The sequence below is a fragment of the Bubalus bubalis genome, chromosome 2 (assembly GCF_019923935.1).
Source record: "Bubalus bubalis isolate 160015118507 breed Murrah chromosome 2, NDDB_SH_1, whole genome shotgun sequence".
In the NCBI taxonomy this organism is placed as follows: domain Eukaryota; kingdom Metazoa; phylum Chordata; class Mammalia; order Artiodactyla; family Bovidae; genus Bubalus; species Bubalus bubalis.
This window is the reverse complement of record NC_059158.1, coordinates 64,338,766-64,362,286: the sequence shown is the minus strand read 5'-3', so window position 1 is coordinate 64,362,286 and position 23,521 is coordinate 64,338,766.

Here is a 23,521-nt window from a genome sequence, read left to right as displayed (position 1 = left end):
TTCCATGGACAATATAGTCCATGGGTTTGCAAAAAGTTGGACATGGCTGAGGGACTTTCACTTTCATGGTAATCAATTACTATATCAGAGTGATTTGACTCTGTTAGTTTTACAGAATTGACAAATTTTAGGCTATTTTAATTGGGAAGAAACAACATAAGTACAGTGATGCCTCCATGAGTTTTCAATTTTAGTGCTCATTGTCTTTAATTATAGAAATCTTAAAAATGAGTTTCTATGCAGTAATTGTAATTATGGTCAAATTTCAATAACAGATGTTTGCTTAAGTAAATCTTTGTGCCATTAAATGAGTATCTATGTAGTGAGAGAGATGGAATGATGGATCAAGTATCAACAAGAAATAAACTTAAAAGTTTAGAAACATCAGTTGACTTGTGAAAGACTTTTGTAATAAAGAGCAATTCTTTAGGGAGTCCTATTGTTTTGGCACTATCAAGAATGAGGTTTACAATAGGAGGAAATAGGAGGGATGAGGTTTACATTAGGAGGAAATACCATCAATACCAGGTAAGCCTGAAAAAATGATCAAATGAACTATGCAAATTTAAACAAAAATCCTAGGCACTGTTGACTTATATAGAACTTGATTAGTGTTCTAAATCTTGGCTAGAAGAGAGCAGAATGGAGGACTGTTTCACCTAGAGTGTGCACAGTACAGGAGATACAATACCTTAACAGAAAATGGTTATGTTGTTCAGAGCTGGAGACAGATCCTGGGCAACCAAAGGGAATAAACATGTACACACTTCTTTTGGGAACTAAAATCATTCTGAAACTGAAAGTCACTCAGTCGTGTCTGACTCTTTGCTACCACATTGTCAGTCCATGGAGTTCTCCAGGCCAGAATACTGGAGTGGGAGGCCTTTCCTTTCTCCAAGGGATCTTCCCAACCCAGGGATTGAACCCAGGTCTCCTGCGTAGTGGGTACATTCTTTACCAGTTGAACTACAGGGGAAGACCAAGAATACTGGAGTGGGTAGTGTATCCCTTCTACAGTGGATCTTCCCAACTGAGAAACCAAAGCAAGGTCTTCTGCATTGCAGGTGGATTCTTTACCAACTGAGCTACCAGGGAAGCCCTTAAAAAAACAACTTCACAGTATTGTTAATATATGTGATTAGTTTTACCAGTGGGAAGTGTCCTGTTTTTCCCTCTTTGGTTAAGGCCAAACTAGATCAAATGAAAAATATCTGGAATACACAGAAAGATACAGTTCAAGAAAGTTAATAAATGCAATTGATTACTGTGTGGGAAGAATGTTAATTGATTTCTCTAGAGGTAATTTAAGATAGGTTAAATTCTCATCTGGCAAGAGTAGTTTTGTTTAGTTCAGGAATATAGGATCAAGAGCTTCTTAAATGTCTTGAAGTTCTATATCCAAAGATCCACGTTCAAAATAAATGATCATGTTCATAATATGTACGTTTTGTAATAATAAATTCTAAAACTATTCTTAGGGAAAGGATTGATACTTAAATTTCTTTGATACAAGCAAAGATAAGCATCCTCCAGATTGCTATAATCCATGCCCTTAAAATATTACTTTACTTCAGATATTTGCTCACTGGACCAAAGCATTAGGATAAAAGTCATAATTGAAATTTCCATTTCAAGTCTTGCAATTTCCAATTCAAGTTAGAAATTTCCAACACCAAGTCTTGCTTTAGAGATACATTATCATTTACATGACAATGTGAAATAGTACACACACAAATTTACTGTTTAGTAAAGAATATATGGCAGAGAAGGCAATGGCACCCAACTCCAGTACTCTTGCCTGGAAAATCCCATGGATGGAGGAGCCTGGTAGGCTGCAGTTCATGGGGTTGCTAAGAGTTGGACACGACTGAGCGATTTCACTTTCACTTTTCATTTTCATGCATTGGAGAAGGAAATGGCAACCCACTCCAGTGTTTTTGCCTGGAGAATCCCAGGGACGGGGGAGCCTGGTGGGCTGCCATCTATGGGGTAAAACAGAGTCGGACACGACAGAAGTGACTTAGCAGCAGCAGCAGCAAAGCATATATGGATGTGAGAGTTGGACTATAAAGAAAGCTGAGTGCAGAAGAATTGATGCTTTTGAACTGCGGTGTTGGAGAAGATTCTTGAGAGTCCCTTGGACAGCAAGGAGATCCAACCAGTTAATCCTAAAGAAAATCAGTCCTGAATATTCATTGGAAGGACTGATGTTGAAGCTGAAACTCCAATACTTTGGCCACCTGATGCAAAGAAATGACTCATTGGAAAAGACCCTGATGCTGGGAAAGACTGAAGGCAGGAGGAAAAGGGGATGGCAGAGGATGAGATGGTTGGATGGCATGACCAACTCAATGGACATGAGTTTGAGTAAGCTCTAGGAGTTCGTGATGGACAGGGAAGACTGGTGTGCTGCAGTCCATTGGGTCACAAAGAGTCCAACATGACTGAGTGACTGAACTGAACTGAACTGGTTATCTGCTCTTTGTTGTTGTTGTTGTTGTTGTTTGTTTGGTTCATAAATATGAGAGATTTAGTGAAAGATGCATGTTAATTCCAGGACAACTTATTTTCAAAGAGACTTTGGCTTTTAATAATACTTTTTAATGTAAAAAACTGATTATTTACTTTTTATATACAAGTAAAACTAATCATGCTGTAATAAAAATAGCAAATGATTCATTTCCTGTGAATAAAAATGTAGAAAGTTTATAATATGTGTGTAAATATTTACTTACAAAATTGGACTGGTTTTACATTGGTAAATACTGGTTTAACAAAAGAGCTTTAGGTTCACTGGTTTCTTTTCAGTCCCACTGAAAAGCAGGTGCTGGAGGTTTTCCCCACTTTAACTCCTTAACTTCTTAGGTGCCTGAGAAGGTAAAGAATCCACCTGCAATGTGGGAGACCTGGGTTTGATCCCTGGATTAGGAAGATCCTCTGGAGGAAGGCATGGCAACCCACTCCACTATTCTCGCCTGGAGAATGCCCATGGACAGAGGAGACTGGTGGGCTACCCAGTCCATGGGGTCACAAAGTGTCAGACACAACTGAGAGACTAAGCACAGCAGTAGTATCAATACACAGTAGAAATCACCAAGGAGCTTTTAACAAATTCGGGTATGATGTTATCCCTTCAGACCCATTACAACAAAATGTTTTTGGCAAGTGGTTTTTGAAACGGGCAGTTCTGTTTTAAATATTTTACCATGTGATTTATATGCATTCATGGTTGAGACTTGAATGACTTTCCAACATTAATATGGCTTTCAGACTAAGGCACTGCCATCATCTGGCAGTTTGTTAGAAAGACAGAAACTCAGACTGTGCTCTAAATCTACTGAATTGGAATTTACATTTTAATTAGGTCTCCAGATGATGCATTTGCACAGTAAAGTATGAGAGTTCTGAGACACTGCAAAGGAGTTTGTGTGCTGGTAGAAATAGGCTTCCCTGGTAGCTCAGCTGACAGAAGGTTTGCCTGCAAAGTGGGAGACCTGGGCTCCATTCCTGGGTTGGGAAGATCCCCTGGAGGAGGGCATGGCAACCCACTCCAGTATTCTAACCTGTAGAATCCCCATGGACAGAGGAACCAGGTGGGCTACAGTCCATGGGGTTGCAAAGAGTCTGACACAACTGAACAATTAAGCACAGCACAGCACAGAATTAGGTATAGCTGAACAAAATGTATAAATTCTTTAAATAAACGTGGATGAATGAAAGGTCCTGGCTGAGGAACAGCCTTCCACATATGACAATGAGAACAGGTGCTAGTAAATCTCCATCTCACAGGCTCTGTGGACTCTAGGTATTGGGAACCTGTCATCCAGTCTCATTGGAATATAAACAACTTGGAGCACACTTTGCCATAGCTGACCAACCACTGGATGCCAACTCTGCACACTTTGTCTGCACACCTTTAACCTGTGAGGTGAGCCTGCTTAGTCCTTTTTAGTGAAACCCTCTCCCTCGCCAGCAGCTCTTGCAACAGTAGAGAAATTTGGGTGAGATGATCTATTTCTTCCTCTAGTTTTTCCCCATATATTGTTTGTTGCATATATTCTATCATGTTTCCTTCCAGATTTTAGCCTTTTAATTTAAAAATCATTTATATTCTTGAAATGTCCAACTCTTACAAAAAATGATTTGGCTTTCAATTAATTGTGTTTGTTATAATTGTGAAATATTACTTATAACCTCAAAGGCAGGATATTTTAGTTTCTTTATATAACTTTCTGTAAGGTTTTGAATTGTAAGGAAATTAATGTCTGACATTGTATATAGGAAAGAAAGAACAGAGGACAACCTTTAAGGGAGACTGGCAAATCCATGCGTTTAGCAATAAATTGTGTGGCTAGCTCTGGGTAGTTATGATTATAATATCAGAATAGTACTCAGGTCTATTAATATGCTTGCTTGGTGCTTGTATATAAAGAATATTTATATTTCTTTTTAAATCTCAGGGACTATAATTTTATTGATATTTGTTGGTTTATTACCTCCTGTGAGGGAAAAGTAAAATGCAATGAATTTCACTTAGTAGTAAACACAAACACTGTTTATAAACCTTCAAGCACTCACTACTTATAAACAAAAATTACATCTTTATCATGGTATCCTTAATCTCCAATAGGAACTTCATAATAGGGTAATTTCATAACCAGACTTTATTACATATAGAACATTTTCTTTCAGTAGGGTGACACCTAACTGGTATAGATAGGCAAATATCTACTAGAGTTCAAGACTGTCTTGTATCATTTCTTATCAGAATACAAATGGTCTAAATCAGACAAGATGCTGATCTTGGTCTAGGTCAAAATACACAGATATTCAGTGCCAGAATCATTTGATTATATTATTTATCTTTGATATTATTTTGAAAATAAAATCAATGTTAAGCTGTATCTACATAAAGAACTATTATTAAAACATGTTTTATGCCCAACACAAGTATATGTTCATATTCAATTTGATTGCATAATAAATGAAACTAAGCCATGGATCATTTACAGAACAATATTACTGAGTAAATTAGGCAAGCCTTAAATGGTTTGATAGAATTCCCACACTTGTCCCCTAAATCTACAGGTGTGGGTTAATTATGACTATTTTACATCCAAACATGCAGGGATCCAAGTTTCCTTGATCTTCAAATGCCACTGCAGCATCTCAATGCCTGAGATCCAACTTTGTCAAGATAGGAGAATGAGTTTTACTAACATTTATCTAACTGGAACAGAAATGAATGCTCATGTCCTTGTGAAAAGGTAATAAGTAAGAAGTGTATCTATCAAAGATATCATAATGTAAATCTCATGATTATATGTATATATATATATATATATGCTTGAGATATGTGTGTATATATAGCACATGTATGAGGAGAAGGGGACAACAGAGGATGAGATGGCTGGATGGCATCATCGACTCAATGGAAGTGAGTTTGAGTGTACTCCGGGAGTTGGTGATGGACAGGGAGGCCTGCTGCTGCTGCTGTTGCTAAGTCACTTCAGTCGTGTCCAACTCTGTGCGACCCCATAGACGGAAGCCCACCAGGCTCCCCTGTCCCTGGGATTCTCCAGGCAAGAATACTGGAGCGGGTAGTCATTTCCTTCTCCAATGCATGAAAGTGAAAAGTGAAAGGGAAGTCGCTCAGTTGTGTCCGACTCTTAGCGACCCCATGGACTACAGCCTACCAGGCTCCTCCATCCATGGGATTTTCCAGGCAAGAGTACTGGAGTGGGGTGCCATTGCCTTCTCCCAGGGAGGCCTGGCGTGCTGCAATTCATGGGGTCACAAAGAGTCAGACACGACTGAGCAACTGAACTGACTGACTGATAGCACATGTATATATATATATATGATGTACACATATGTGTACTATATATATATATATATATATATATATATATATATACACATATATATACACCACTTAGGTAGTGTTTAGAATCTATTTTTTACCTACCTTCATTTCTTTAATTAACAATATAGGGAAAGGGATCAAGACAGTGGAGGAGTAGGATGCCAAGCTTACCTCCTTCCACAAATACATCAGAAACACATCTACAAGAGGAATGATTTGTACAGAACATCAACTGAATGCTAGCAAAGGATCTATGACCTCCAAAAAGGCAAGAAATCCTCCACATAACTGGGTAGGACAAAAGAAAAAGGGAGGGGAAGAGGGAAGAATCAGGAGGGCTCTGCACCCCAGGGAAGGAGCTGTAAAGGAAGACAGGTTCCCCCACCCTGGGAAATCCCCTCATTGGTGGGGAGATCAGCCTGGATATGGAGGGAAGTTTTAGCTAGCCAAAGCAATCACAGAAGGAAAGGAAACAAAGAATCCAAATTGGAATAGAAGAAGTAAAACTGTCATTGTTTGCAGATGACGTGATACTATAAATAGAAAATCTTCAAATCCTATCAGAAAATTACTAGACCTCAATTAATTTGATAAGGTTATAGGATACAAAATTAAATACAGAGAATCTGTTGTATTTCTATACACTAACAACAAAAGATCAGAAGGAGAATTTAAGGAAACAATCCCAATTACCATTGCATCAGAAAGAATACAATACTGAGGAATAAGCCTACTAAGGAGGCAGAAGACTTGTGCTCTGAAAAACTAAAATAACAATGAAACAAATAGATGATGACACAAGCAGATGGAAAGAAATATCATGTTCTTTGTTTAGAAGAGTCAAATATTGTCAAAATGATTATACTATGCAAAACAATCTACAGATTCAACAAAATCCCTATCAAATTACCTATGGCAAGCATTTTTCACAGAACTAGGACAAAAATTTTTCTAATTTGTAAGGATACATAAAAGACTCCAAATAACTAAAGAAAATCTCTCAAGAAAAACAGATATAGAAGAATCAGACTCCCTGACTTCAGATTATACTGCAAAGCTATAGTTATCAAGACAGTACAGTATTGACACAAAAACAGAAATGTAGATCAATGGAAGAGGATAGAAAGTCCAGAAACAAAATGCACCTATGGTCAATTAATTTATAACAAAAGAGGCAAGAATAAACAATGGAGAAAAGACAATAAGTGGTTCTGGGGAAACAGGACAGCTATATGTACAATAAAAAAATTAGAAATTCCCTAGCACCATACACCAAAAATAAATTAAAAATGGATTGAAGACCTAAATGTAAGACTAAATACTGTTACACTCTTAGAGGAAAACAGGGAGAATGCTGCTAAGTCACTTCAGTTGTGTCCGACTCTGTGCGACCCCAGAGACGGCAGCCCACCAGGCTCCCCCACCCCTGGGATTCTCTAGGCAAGAACACTGGAGTGGGTTGCCATTTCCTTCTCCAATGCATGAAAGTGAAAAGTCAAAGTGAAGTCGCTCAGTCGTGTCCAACTCTTCGCAACCCCATGGACTGCAGCCCACCAGGCTCCTCCATCCATGGGATTTTCCAGGCAAGAGTACTGGAGTGGGGTGCCATTGCATTCTCACTCTAACATAAATCACAGCAATATTTTTTTGGATTGACCTCCTTGCTGCTTCTGCTGCTACTGCTGCTAAGTCGCTTCAGTCGTGTCCGACTCTGTGGGATCCCAGAGACGGCAGCCCACTAGGCTTCCCTTGTCCCTGGGATTCTCTAGGCAAGAACACTGGAGTGGGTTGCCATTTCCTTCTTCAATGCATGAAAGTGAAAAGTAAAAGTGAAGTCGCTCATTTGTGTCTGACTCCTAGCGACCCCATGGCCTGCAGCCTACCAGGCTCCTCTGTCCATGGGATTTGCCAGGCAAGAGTACTCCTTGAGTAATGGAAAAAAAAAATAAATAAATAACCTGTTTAAAATTAAAAGTTTTTTTTTTCACCAAAGGAAGTCATAAATAAAACTAAAAGAATGGGAGAAAATATTTAAAAATGAAATGACTGATGATAGATTAATCTCCAAATTATACAGGCAGTTCATGCAGCTCAATTTCGAAAAAGCAAAAACCCAGTCAAAAAGTGGGCAGATATGTGTCCCCTGTTTTGAGGTGGGTCTCTTGTAGACAACATATGTAGGGGTCTTGTTTTTGTATCCATTCAGGGAGGGGGGTTCGGGATGGGGAACACATGTATACCTGTGGCAGATTCATTTTGATATTTGGCAAAACTAATACAGTTATGTAAAGTTTAAAAATAAAATTAAAAAAAAAAGTGAGCAGAAGATATAAATAGATATTTCTCCAAAGAGGACAGATGGCCAAATGGCACATGAAAAAGTGCTCAGTATTGCTAATTATTAGAGAAATGCAAATCAAAACTAATCAGGTATTATCTCTCAACTGTCAGAATGGCCATCATCAGAATATCTACAAACAATAAATGCTGAAGAGGATATGGAGAAAAGGGAACCCCTGTATGCTGTTAGTGGCAATGTAGTATAATACAACTGCTGTGGAGGTTGTATTAATTATTAATTTAATTATTAAATTAAGATGGAGGTTACTTTAAAAAAATAAAAATAGAACTACCATGTGACCCAGCTATCCCTCTTATAAGCATATATCCAGAGAAAACCTTAATTTAAAAAGATAAATGAACCCCAATTTTCATTGCAGCACTATTTACAATAGCCAAGACATGGAAACAAGCTAAATGTCCATCAACAGAGGAATGGATAAAGAAGACATGGTACATATATACAATGGATTATTACTCAGCCATTAAAAAGAATGAAATAACATCATTTACAGCAACATGGATGAATCTGGAGATTATCATGCTAGTGAAATAATTCAAAGAGAGAAAGACAAATATATGATATTGCTTATATGTAAAAACCAAAAAATATAGAAATGATCTTATTTGCAAAACAGAAACAGACTCACAGAATTAGAGAATGAATTTATGATTACCAGATGGGAAGGGAGTTGGGAAGGATAGACTGGGAGTTTGGGATTGATATGTTCACATTTCTATATTTAAAATAATCAACAAGGACCTACTATGTAGTACAGGGAACTACATTCAATATTCTGTAATAACCTACATAGGAAAAGAATCTGAGAAAGAATATATATATATATATGTGTGTGTGCATATATATATATATATATATATATATATATATAACTTGTAACAAACAACACTGTGAATCAAGTATATTCCAATATGAAATAAAAATTAAATTTAAAAATTTATGGTAGGAGTATTACTGCAACTCATTCCTACATTGTAAAAAGTAGCAATAATAACTCTAAGAAGTTCCTGAAAACTACAGAAATATATTCCCCCCTCCAAACTGAAAGTCTCAAACATATTCTTAACCAAGCCCCAAGTTTGCAAGCACTCTTGTGCTATCCAACAGAAGTACCATACATCCTTCCAAAGGGCCTGGTTGATACCAATGAAGTGGTAGCTTGTGTCTGCAAGTAAATCCTTAAGCTATGTCAGTTGAATAATCTTGTGTAAACAAAGGCAGGAATATTTGGTAATGTTATGAAATGTAGCTTTATCTTTATGGTTCATGTAGAAAAGGATTGATTTGGTGGTAATTTTAAAGATAAGTAAATTCTTGTTGCTAATGCTACTGAATTGATATTTATGAAGATACACATACGAGTAACATTGTTATTCTCATAATTTTATTATTAGATTAAGATTATAAATAAAATGAACTGACTGGAAAGTAAATTAAGCAAATGACTTACTTAAAAGTTATGAAACAAATTTTTTTAAAGGAACATTGTATAAGCTGACTGTATAGAGCTTCTCCATTTTTGGCTGCAAAGAATATAATTAATCTGTTTTTGGTGTTGACCATCTGGTGATGTCCATGTGTAGAGTCTTCTCTTGTGTTGTTGGAAGAGGGTGTTTGCTATGATCAGTGCGTTCTCTTGGCAAAACTCTATTAGCCTTTGCCCTGCTTCATTCTGTATTCCAAGGCCAAATTTGCCTGCTACTCCAGGTGTTTCTTGACTTCCTACTTTTGCATTCCAGTCCTCTATAATGAAAAGGACATCTTTTTGGGGTGTTAGTTCTAAAAGGTCTTGGAGGTCTTCATAGAACCGTTCAACTTCAGCTTCTTCAGTGTTACTTGTTGCGGCATAGGCTTGGTTTACCGTGATATTGAATGGTTTGCCTTGGAAATGAACAGAGATCATTCCATCGTTTTTGAAATTGCATCCAAGTACTGCATTTCTGACTCTTTTGTTGACCATGATGACTACTCCGTTTCTTCTAAGGGATTCCTGCCCACAGTAGTAGATATAATGGTCATCTGAGTTAAATTCACCCATTCCAGTCCATTTTAGTTTGCTAATTCCTAGAATGTCAATGCTCACTCTTGCCATCTCCTGTTTGACCACTTCCAATTTGCCTTGATTCATGGACCTAACATTCCAGGTTCCTATGCAATATTGCTCATTATAGCATCAGACCTTGCTTCTATCACTAGTCACATCCACAACTGGGTATTGTTTTTGCTTTGGCTCCATCCCTTCATTCTTTCTGGAGTTATTTCTCCACTGATCTCCAGTAGCATATTGGGCACCTACCGACCTGGGGAGTTCCTCTTTCATTATCCTATCATTGTGCCTTTTCATACTGTTCATGGGGTTTTCAAGGCAAGAATACTGAAGTGGTTTGCCATTCCCTTCTCTAGTGGACCACGTTCTGTCAGACCTCTCCACCATGACCCACCCGTCTTGGGTGGCACCACAGGGGATGGCTTAGTTTCATTGAGTTAGACAAGGCTGTGGTCCTAGTGTGATTAGATTGACTAGTTTTCTGTGATTATGGTTTCAGTGTGTCCGCCCTCTAATGCCCTCTCACAACACTTACATTGCACTTGGGTTTCTCTTTCCTTGGACGTGGGGTATCCCTTCATGGCTGCTCCAACAAAGTGCAGCCACTGCTCCTTACCTTGGACGAGGGTATCTCCTCACCACCGCCCTTTCAACCCTTGAACGTGGAGTAGCTCCTATTGGCCCTCCTGCACCCCCACAGCCACCGCTCCTTGGACGTGGGGTTGCTCTCTCGGCCGCCGGCCCTGACCTTTTAAGAGACTACATCTGATAGATAAAGTGCCTGATGAAATATGGACTGAGGTTCGTGACATTGTAAAGGAGACAGGGATCAAGACCATCCCCATGGAAAAGAAATGCAAAAAAAGCAAAATGGCTGTCTAGGGAGGCCTTACAAATAGCTGTGAAAAGAAGAGAAGCAAAAAGCAAAGAAGAAAAGGAAAGATATAAGCATAAGAATGCAGAGTTCCAAAGAATAGCAAGAAGAGATAAAAAAGCCTTCCTCAGTGATCTATGCAAAGAAATAGAGGAAAACAACAGAATGGAAAAGACTAGAGATCTCTTCAAGAAAATCAGAGATACCAAAGGAACATTTCATGCAAAGATGAGCTCGATAAAGGACAGAAATGGTATGGACCTAACAGAAGCAGAAGATATTAAGAAGAGGTGGCAAGAATAGACAGAAGAAATGTCCAAAAAGATCTTCATAACCAAGATAATGACGATGGTGTGATCACTCACCTAGAGCCAGACATTCTGGAATGTGAAGTTAAGTGGGCCTTAGGAAGCATCACTATGAACAAAGCTAGTGGAAGTGATGGAATTCCAGTTGAGCTAGTTCAAATCCTGAAAGATGATGCTGTGAAAGTGCTGCACTCAATATGCCAGCAAATCTGGAAACTCATCAATAGCCACAGAACTGGAAAAGGTCAGTTTTCATTCCAATCCTATAAAAAGGCAGTGCCAAAGAATGCTCAAACTACTACACAATTGCACTCATCTCACACTCTAGTAAAGTAATGCTCAAAATTCTCCCACCCAGGCTTTAGGAATACATGACCCTTGAACTTCCAGAGGGTCAAGCCTGTTTTAGAAAAGACAGAGGAACCAGAGATCAAATTGCCAACATCCCCTGGATCATGGAAAAAACAAGAGAGTTCCAGAAAAACATCTATTTCTGCTTTATGGATTATGCCAAAGCCTTTGACCATGTGGATCACAATAAACTGTAGAAAATTCTTTAAGAAATGGGAATACCAGACCACCTGACCTGCCTCTTGAGAAATTTGTATGCAGGACAGGAAGCAACAGTTAGAACTGGACATGGAAAAACAGACTGGTTCCAAATAGGAAAAGGAGTATGTCAAGGCTGTATATCGTCACCCTGCTTATTTAACATCTATGCAGAGTACATCATGAGAAATGCTGGGCTGGAAGAAGCACAAGCTGGAATCAAGACTGCCGGGAGAAATATCAATAACCTCAGATATGCAGATGACACCACCCTTACGGCAGAAAGTGAAAAGGAACTAAAAAGTCTCTTGATGAAAGTGAAAGAGGAGAGTGAAAAAGTTGGCTTAAAGCTCAACATTCAGAAAACGAAGATCATGGCATCTGGTCCCATCACTTCATGGGAAATAGATGGGGAACCAGTGGAAACAGTGTCAGACTTTCTTTTTGGGGTCTCCAAAACCACTGCAGATGGTGATTGCAGCCATGTAATTAAAAGACGCTTACTCCATGGAAGGAAAGTTATGACCAACCTAGATAGCATATTCAAATGCAGAGACATTACTTTGCCAACAAAGGTCCGTCTAGTCAAGGCTATGGGTTTTCCAGTGGTCATGTATGGATGTGAGAGTTGAGCTGTGAAGAAAGCTGAACACTGAAGAATTGATGCTTTTGAACTGTGGTGTTGGAGAAGACTCTTGAAAGTCTCTTGGACTGCAAGGAGATCCAACCAGTCCATTCTAAAGGAGATCGGTCCTGTTCTTTGGAAGGAATGATGCTAAAGCTGAAACTCCAGTACTTTGGCCACCTCATGCGATGAGTTGACTCATTGGAAAAGACTGTGATGCTGGGAGGGATTGCGGGCAGGAGGAAAAGGGGATGACAGAGGAGGAGATGGCTGGATGGCATCACCAACTCGATGGACGTGAGTTTGAGAGAACTCCTGGAGTTGGTGATGGACAGGGAGGCCTGGCGTGCTGCAGTTCATGGGGTTGCAAAGAGTCAGACACGACTGAGTGCCTGAGATGATCTGAACTGAGCTGATTGTATAAGCTTGTGGAGTTTGGCAACTATTAATTTTGTGTTTTGTTGAAGTACTGTTATTTTCCTATTTTGGAACATCTTTCCTTCCTATTGTCAGAAAATTTAGTGTGAAATCTGTAGTCATAATAAAATATTCTACAAAACTTTAAAAAGAACACAAATTAGTATTTATCATAGATCAAGACTTAATTGCTAAATGCATATATATGATAAGAATGATTTGCTAACTGATGGATTAATTAACCATTTTTTTAGAAAGGCAACTACAATTCTATGGCATTTAGACATATTCCCATTCATATTTGTCTTATATTAGTTTATCTATGACAACATGTTGCATAAATGTACCACTAGATCCTTGCTTCTAACATTCTATTTCTTTTTCTCATTAATGTTTCAAAGGGAAATATTAGAAACATATATAAATAGACACCAAAAAATTTACTGAAGCAATTCAACACACTCCTGCTTCAGCAACTTTATTTGAATCTTTATTATATTTGTTGTTTACAACTCTGAATAAAATGTAAATTTCCCCACAGGTTCTTAAAATAGATGTGCTTAAAAAAATTCTCAGGAGGAACATATGATTTGAATAACAAGAAGTTTTCCTTTTATAAAGCCTCTTTAGCATATTTTTTCTTAGGGCAATTCAGGCAGACTAAACAATTTTAACACAAGTAAGAGATGCTTAAATAGTAATTTTATAAGAAGTCTTGAAATAGGTATGTTTCCTCTTGAGCAGAATTGATGTGCAGGTAGTATGAAAACTCATTCCCAAAAGATAATTGGAGCAGTTTTCTTTTATCTGTGATGTGTCATTCTTAAAAATCAGAAAGTTTTCTAATTTAAAAAGTGAGGGGAGTAAAAAGGAAAAAAGTATCCAAGTTAACCCAACGAGTTAATGGTAGAATGAAATAACTGCAAATAGAACTTTCTTTAAAAGTTGTGTTCTTCTGAACACATTTTACTATGGCTTCTAAAAAATTAGTATTTATATTCTCTAAAAGATATAAGGTAGTCCATAAGAGATATCAGCAAGTTCTCGGATGTGTTATGGAACTTTAAACAATGTAACATTCCTGCTTTAGGGGAAAGAGACTACAGTATGTGTCAGCTGCCATAATAAAATATCATAGATTTGGTGACTTAATAATAGAAACTCATTCTCTTATAGTTCTGGAGGATAGAAGTCCAAGAAGAAGGTTCCAGGGTGGTTGGTTTCTGATCAAGAGTTTCTTACTGGCTTGTTGGCAGTGGCCATCTCCTTGTAGGGAGGCAGAGAGAGAGATCAAGCTCTTTAGTGTCTCTGTGTCTCTTCTTCCAAAAGCACAAATTTCATTATAAAAGCCCCACCCTCATGAATGTATCTGTATCTAATTATCTCCCAAAGGCCCATTCTCCAAATACCATCACATTGGGGGTTAAGGCTATGTCACGTGAATTTGGGGGACACAGAGTGTATATACCTCCATTCATAAAAAGGAAAATAACATCTATAAAAACATGAATAAGCCATCCATAATTTTATCACCTAAAATAATCACCTTAGAGAATTTCTCTTAATATCTATCTATCAATACATAAATAACTTGAGACAATTTTATAAATACACCAAAATTCCAGTCATAATTGAATAGATAATTTCTGGGTGATTGGCTTCTGAGTTAGCTAGACAAATGTGTATGTATATTTGTGAGACTGTGTGTATATGTGCACTTGATATTCCCTTTTCCATCATTAAAGAGAAATATCAATATTTACATGCCTGTTTCTCTTAAGAAGATTTCAATGATTTTATTTCAAGAATGTTATAGAAATGGAACTAAGTTCAGTGCAGTTCAGTCGCTCAGTTGTGTACAACTCTTTGTGATTGCATGAATTGCAGCACGCCAGGCCTCCCTGTCCATCACCATCTCCTGGAGTTCACTCAAACTCACATCCATCGAGTCAGTGATGCCATCCAGCCATCTCCTCCTCTGTCATCCCCTTCTCCTCCTGCCCCCAATCCCTCCCAGCATCAGAGTCTTTTCCAATGAGTCAACTCTTTGCATGAGGTGGCCAAAGTACTGGAGTTTCAGCTTTAGCATCATTTCTTCCAAAGAACACCCAGGACTGATCTCCTTTAGAATGGACTGGTTGGATCTCCTTGCAGTCCAAGGGACTCTCAAGAGTCTTCTCCAACACCACAGTTCAAAAGCATCAATTCTTTGGTGCTCAGCTTTCTTCACAGTCCAACTCTCACATCCATACATGACTACTGGAAAAACCATAGCCTTGACTAGACGGACCTTTGTTGGCAAACTAATGTCTCTGATTTTGAATATGCTATCTAGGCTGTTCATAACTTTCCTTCCATGGAGTAAGCGTCTTTTAATTACATGGCTGCAATCACCATCTACAGTGATTTTGGAGACCCCAAAAATAAAGTCTGACACTGTTTCCACTGGTTCCCCATCTATTTCCCATGAAGTGATGGGACTGGATGCCATGATCTTCGTTTTCTGAATGTTGAGCTTTAAGCCAACTTTTTCACTCTCCTCTTTCACTTTCATCAAGAGGCTTTTTAGTTCCTCTTCCCTTCTGCCATAAGGGTGGTGTCATCTGCATATCTATATAACATTTCACTTAACCGTTTTCACTGAACATAATTCTGACAATTTATCCAAGGTTATTGTGTGCATCAAGTTTATCCATTTTTATTTTTGAATGGTATACCATGGGGTGTACATGAAACAGTTTTAACAGGTCAACAATGAAGAACATATGAGTCATTTCCAAGTTTTTTTGGTAATAAATAAAGCCCCTAAAACATCAATGTATAGGTATTTACGTAATCATATGTTTTTATCTCTATGGGACAATTACCAGGAAACAATTACCAGTCATAAACTACTTGCATGTTTAGTTATATAAAAAACCAACCGCCAAACTTCCAGAGAGGGTGTACTATTTTACATCCTTATCAGCAATGCACATGAATCATTTACTTTCTCTGAATCCTCATAATTATTTGCTATTGTCAATACATTTTAAAATTTAATTCTAACTATTTTACATGTATTGAGTGATATCTCATCAGTTTGAATTTGTATTTCCCTAATAACTAAGCTATTGAATATCTTTTCATATGCTTATTTGCCATTGATGCATCCTCTTCAGAGAAGTTTCTATTTTGCTGTGCTAAGTCACTTTGGTCGTGTCTGACTATTTGTGACCTCCATGGACTATAGCCTTCCAGGCCTCTCTGTCCATGCAGTTTTCCAGGCAAAAACGTGGAGTGGGTTGACATTTCCTCCTCTAGGGGATCTTCCCAACCGGGGGATTGAACCAGTGTCTCTTAGTTCTCCTGCGTTGGCAGGTAGGTACTTTACCACTTCACCACCTTTATATTTTTGGTTAAAACTGTTCTTATCATCCAGTTCCAAAGTGGCTGGGATGAGGAGGGAATCTCCAGAACCAAGCAATTCTCAGATACCAGCATGGTGTCCTGCAGTTCAAAGCAAATCTAACACTATACCAGGAGGTAACATCAGATCCCACAAGTTAAAGGCTTAGGCTTACATGGACTTTATGACTGTGCCCCTTCCCCGCATCCCATGCAACTTCAGATGTGTCAATTACAAACCTAGGTTGGTAGTCATCTGTGTTTCTGCCCAGCTGTCCATGGATCATAGGTTCCAATGACTCTCTCCCTCTGGATTTAATTTGCTAGAGCAGCTCATAGAATTCAGGGCAACATTTTACTTACTAGGCTACCAGTTTATTATCAAAGGACATAACTCATCAACAACCCAATAGAAGAGTTGCATAGAGCAAAGTATGGGGAAAGGCTGCAGAAATATGCTCTGCATAAACCTAGTTGTGAAAGGGTTTTTTTTTTTTTTTTTTTTTTTTTTATGATTGACAAAACACTTATTTCACTTTTATGGCTCCAAAGCTGTTTCAGAAACTGAGGGCAGGAAATCCAAATATTATTACCAGATATATTGCTGTTATACTCATTGCTCAGGAAATTCTAAATTTTAAGGAGCTATTACCTAGGAACCATAGAGAAAGACCAAATATATATGAGAAATATATTTCAGTCATCTGAATGACCAAGTACACACATCTTGTAAATCACATTAAATTATTTGAGTATATAGCCTACACGCTAGCCTCTTCTTGGATATATGATTCACAAGTATATTCTCCCAGTCTATACCTTGTTTATTCATCCTCTTAAGATAGTCTTTCATAGAGCAAATGTTTCTAATGTCGATGAAGTTTAACTAATCAATTTATAGGTAATTTTTTTTTGAAGTTAAGCCTAAGAATTCCTTGTCTAGCTATAGATTCTAAAGGTTCTATCCCTTGTAGTCTCTAAAAGTTTTATAGTTTTATACATTTCATTTAAGTCTGAACTGTTTGAGTTAGTTTTTGTATAAGATGTGACATTTAGATAGAGGTTCACTTTTTAGCCAATAAATGTCCAATTGCTCAAGCACAATTTGTTGAGAAGGTTACTCTTGCTCCATTGAATCACATTTGCACCTTCATCAAGAAGCAATTGGAGAAATGAAATACTTAGATATAAATTTGCTAGAATATGTATTAGATCTATGTGTTAAAAAACCCTACAATGTGGTAATGAAAGATATCACAGAAAAAATAAATGGAGAAGATACTCTGTCATAAATTGGAAGACTCAATACTATTAAAATGTCAGTTCTCTCCAACCTGCACAATAGATTCAACACAATACCAGTCAAAATTCCAACAATCTATTTTGTAGATGCTGACAAGCTGATTCTAAAATTTATATGAAAAAATTAAAGTACTAGAATAGCAAAACAATACTGGAGGAGAACAAAGTTCCGAAACTCACCATACCCACTCTAGAATTACTATATAGCTACAGTAATAAAGCATTGCAATATTGGCAAAATAATAGACACATAAATCAAGGAAACAGAATAGAGAGCCTTGAAATAGACTCATACCAATATAGCCAAGTGATTTTTAACAAAGGCACAAAGGCAATTTAATGGAGGAGGATAGTTTTTTCAACAAATAGGGCTAAAGCAATTAGAGTTCCTTGTGGAAAACATGAATCTGGACTTACCTCTTAAATTACACAAAAATTAACTCAAAATATATCATAGGCCTGCTGTGTGTTTGTGTTTGTCTATGTATGCATACATAAGTCAATTTATACACTGAAAGGAGAGATGATTTTGTGTGTAATTTTAATTATAATTAATCTAAGCTTTCTTAAAAAAAAAAAAAAAAAAAAAACCTTAAAAGTAAATTCAACTCAAATTAGAAAGAAGAAAAGATACTATTAGAGCCTAAATAAATGAAATTTAAAATAAGAAATCTATAGGAAAAAAATTAATGAAACCAAAAGCTGGTTATTTTAAATGATTAATAAAATTGATAAATCACTAGCTAAGCTAGCAAGGTTAAAAAGGCATAAGGCATGCAAAAATAGCTAATATTATAAATGAAAAATGGGCCATCAAACTGATCATGTAGGCATTAAAAAGGATATTATAAGCAATGCTGTGCCCATAAATTTAATAAAACAGATTAAATGGACCCCTTTCTTGAGCAAACACAATCTACCAAATTCAACAAATTTTACAAGAGAAAAAGTAGACATTCTGAATAGACCTATATTTATTAAGCATGTTGAATCGTTAATTAATAACTTTCCAAGACAACTTCAGGCCCAGATGAGTTCACTAGTGAATTCTATTAAACATTTAAATAGAAAATTGTGCCATTTTTCTACAGTCTCAGCTAGGAGAAGTAACACTTCCTAACTTGTTATATTAGGCCAGCAAGAACTGTACAAAAAAGATCTTCATGACCAAGATAATCACGAGGTGTGATCACTCACCTAGAGCCAGACATCCTGGAATGTGAAGTCAAGTGGGCCTTAGAAAGCATCACTATGAACAAAGCTAGTGGAGGTGATGGAATTCCAGTTGAGGTAGTTCAAATCCTGAAAGATGATGCTGTGAAAGTGCTACACTCAATATGCCAACAAATTTGGAAAACTCAGTAGTGGCCACAGGTCTGGAAAAGGTCAGTTTTCATTCCAATCCCAAAGAAAGGCAATGCCAAAGAATACTCAAACTACCGCACCATTGCACTCATCTCACACTCTAGTAAAGTAATGCTCAAAATTCTCCAAGCCAGGCTTCAGAAGTACATGAACCATGAACTTCCAGAGGTTCAAGCTGGTTTTAGAAAGGGCTGAGGAAACAGAGATCAAATTGCCAACATCTGCTGGATCATCAAAAAAGCAAGAGAGTCCAGAAAAACATCTATTTCTGCTTTATTGACTATACCAAAGCCTTTGACTGTGTGGATCACAATAAACTGGAAAATTCTTCAAGAGATGGGAATACCAGACCACCTGACCTGCCTCTTGAGAAACCTATATGCAGGTCAGGAAGCAACAGTTAGAACTGGACATGGAACAGCAGACTGGTTCCAAATAGGAAAAGGAGTATGCCAAGGCTGTATATTGTCACCCTGCTTATTTAACTTCTATGCAGAGTACATGATGAGAAATGCTGGGTGGGAAGAAACACAAGCTGGAATCAAGATTTCTGGGAGAAATATCAATAACCTCAGATATGCAGATGACACCACCCTTATGGCAGAAAGTGCTGCTGCTGATGCTAAATCACTTCAGTCGTGTCCGACTCTGTGCGACCCCATAGACAGCAGCCCACCAGGCTCCCCCGTCCCTGGGATTATCCAGGCAAGAACATTGAAGTGGGTTGCCATTTCTTTCTCCAATGCATGAGAGTGAAAAGTGAAAGTTAAGTTGCTCAGCCGCGTCAGACTCTTAGCGACCCCATGGACTGCAGTCTACCAGGCTCCTCTGTTCATGGGGTTTTCCAGGCAAGAGTACTGGAGTGGGGTGCAATTGCCTTCTCCATGGCAGAAAGTGAAGAGGAACTAAAAAGACTCTTGATGAAAGTGAAAGAGGAGAGTGAAAAATTTGGCTTAAAGCTCAACATTCAGAAAACGAAGATCATGGCATCTGGTCCCATCACTTCATGGGAAATAGATGGGGAAACAGTGGAAACAGTGTCAGACTTTATCTTTGGGGTCTCCAAAATCACTGTAGATGGTGATTTCAGCCATGAAATAAAATATGTTTACTCCTTGGAAGGAAAGTTATGACCAATCTAGATAGCTTATTCAAATGCAGAGACACTACTTTGCCAACAAAGGTCCGTCTAGTCAAGTCTATAGTTTTTCCAGTAGTCATGTATGGATGTGAGAGTTGGACTGTGAAGAAAGCTGAGCACGAAAGAATTGATGCTTTTGAACTCTGGTGTTGGAGAAGACTCTTGAAAGTCCCTTGGACTGCAAGGAGATCCAAAGAGTCCATTCTAAAGGAGATCGGTCCTGGGTGTACTTTGGAAGAAATGATGCTAAAGCTGAAACTCCAGTACTTTGGCCACCTCATGCGAAGAGTTGACTCATTGGAAAAGACTCTGATGCTGGGAGAGATTGGGGGCAGAAGGAGAAGGGGACGACAGAGGATGAGATTGTTGGATGGCATCACCGACTTGATGGATGTGAGTTTGAGTGAACTCCGGGAGTTGGTGATGGACAGGGAGGCCTGGCATGCTGCAATTCATGGGGTCGCAAAGAGTCAGACACAACTGAGCAACTGAACTGAACCCTAATATCAAAATGACTGGAAGACACTGTACTACAAAGAGGAAAGGTACGGAGACAGTCAATTCCTAGGCAGGCCGATAAGAAGTCCAAGGTCCCCAAGAAGGAGAAAGGGGTCGGGGGTTCTCAAGGAGGAAAGGAAAAACTTTTTTAATGCAGTGCTTTGTCTTAGTCAATGTAACAATGTATCTTGCTCCAGGACACATTTCTCCTTAACAAGACCCTTCTGCCTAATCTTATTATCTTAAGGCAGATATTGTGGGAGTGGGTCTTGTAAAAGTATATATGGCCTTGGTAAGACTAGTGAGGGGGCATTTCTGTCCTCCTTCTGATGTCTATATCAGAAGCTCTCTGTCCCTTTTCACTTTAATAAAACTGATATACAGAAGCTCTTTAGTGATCAAGCCTGGTCCCTGGTCCTAAAGCTAAATAATTTTCAGAGATCATGAATCTGACATTGTTTACTGTAAGCTATCAGTACAGACCAATTTCTCACACCATAAATGCAAATCCTCAGCCAAGTTTTACCAAATCAAATCCAATAATACCAAATAGACTTATATAGGGCTTCCCTGCTGATTCAGATAGTAAAGAATCTGTCTGCAATGCAGGAGACCACAGTTCAATTCCTGGGTTGGGAAGGTCCCCTGGAAAAGGGAATGGCTACCTTCTCTGGTATTCTGGCCTGGAGAATTGAATGGACAGAGGAGCTTGGTAGGTTACAGTCCATGGGGTCACAAAGAGTTGGATACAACTGAGCGACTTTCACTTTCACTTTTCAGACTTATATAACATGACTTAGTGGTATGACACTAAGTGTGTCATACACTTCCACAGTGTGGAAGGCTGTTTCAAGTTTCAGAAACAAATTAATATAATCCATTAGATCAAGAGGCTAAAGAAGAAAAACTTATGTGAACAAGTCAATAGATGCACAAAAGCATACAACAAAAGCCAAGATCAATTTTTGATACTCTTGGCAAACTAAGGTTAACTTCATCAATTTAATAAAAAATATCCTTTGAAAATCTATACCCAATATACTAAATGCAAAAGTAGGAAGTCAAGAAACACCTGGACTAACAGACAAACTTGGCCTTGGAGTACAGAATGAAGAAGGGCAAAGGCTAATAGAGTTCTGTCAAGAGAACGCACTGGCCATAACAAACACCCTCTTCCAGCAACACAAGAGAAGATTCTACACATGGACATCACCAGATGGTCAACACCGAAATCAGATTGATTGTATTCTTTGCAGCCAAAGATGGAGAAGCTCTATACAGTCAGAAAAAACAAGACAGAGAGCTGACTGTGGCTCAGATCATGAACTCCTTAATGTCAAATTCAGACTGAAATTGAAGAAAGTGGAGAAAACCAATAGACTCTTCGGGTATGACTTAAATCAAATCCCTTATGATTATACAGTGGAAGTGATAAATAGATTGAAGGGACTAGATCTGATAGACAGAGTGCCTGATGAACTATGGATGGAGGTTCATGACATTGTATAGGAGACAGGGATCAAGACCATCCCCAAGAAAAAAAATGCAAAAAAGCAAAATGGCTGTCTGAGGAACCTTACAAATATCTGTGAAAAGAAGAGAAGTGAAAAGCAAAGGAGAAAAGGAAAAATATACCCATTTGAATGCAGAGGTCCAAAGAATAGCAAGAAGAGATAAGAAAGCCTTCCTCAGTTGTCAATGCAAAGAAAGAGAAGGAAACAACAGAATGGGAAAGACTAGAGATCTCTTCAAGAAAATTAGAGATACAAAGGGAACATTTCATGCAAAGATGGGCTCAATAAAGGACAGAAATGGTAGGGACCTAACAGAAGCAGAAGATATTGAGAAGAGGTGGCAAGAATACACAGAAGAACTGTACAAAAAAGATCTTCATGACCAAGATAATCACAATGGTGTGATCACTCACTGAGAGCCAGACATCCTGGAATGTGAAGTCAAGTGGGCCTTAGAAACTATCACTACAAACAAAGCTAGTAGAGGTGATGGAATTCCAGTTGAGCTATTTCAAATCCTGAAAGATGATGCTGTGAAAGTGCTGCACTCAATATGCCAGCAAATTTGGAAAACTCAGCAGTGGCTGCAGGACTGGAAAAGGTCAGTTTTCATTCTAATCCCAAAAAAAGGCAATGCCAAAGAATGCTCAAACTACCACACAATTGCACTCATCTCACACACTAGTAAAATAATGCTCAAAGTTCTCCAAGCCAGGCTTCAGCAATGCGTGACCTGTGAACTTCCAGATGTTCAAGCTGGTTTTAGGAAAGGCAGAGGAACCAGAGATCAAATTTTCAACATCCGCTGGATCATTGAAAAAGCAAGAGAGTTCTAGAAAAACATCTATTTCTGCTTTCTTGACTATGCCAAAGCCTTTGACTGTGTGGATCACAATAAACTGTGGAAAATTTGAAAGAGATAGGCACGCCAGATCACTTGACCTGCCTCCTGAGAAACCTGTAGGCAGGTCAGGAAGCAGCAGTTAGAACTGGACAAGGAACAACAGACTGGTTCCAAACAGGAAAAGAGTACGTCAAGGCTGTATATTGTCTCCCTGCTTATTTAACTTATACGCAGAGTACATCATGAGAAACGCTGGGCTGGAGGAAGCAGAAGAAGGAATCAAGATTGCCGGGAGAAATATCAATAACCTCAGATATGCAGGCATAAAGTGAAGAAGAACTAAAGAGCCTCTTGATGAAAGTGAAAGAGGAGAGTGAAAAAGTTGGCTTAAAGCTCAACATTCAGAAAACTAAGATCATGGC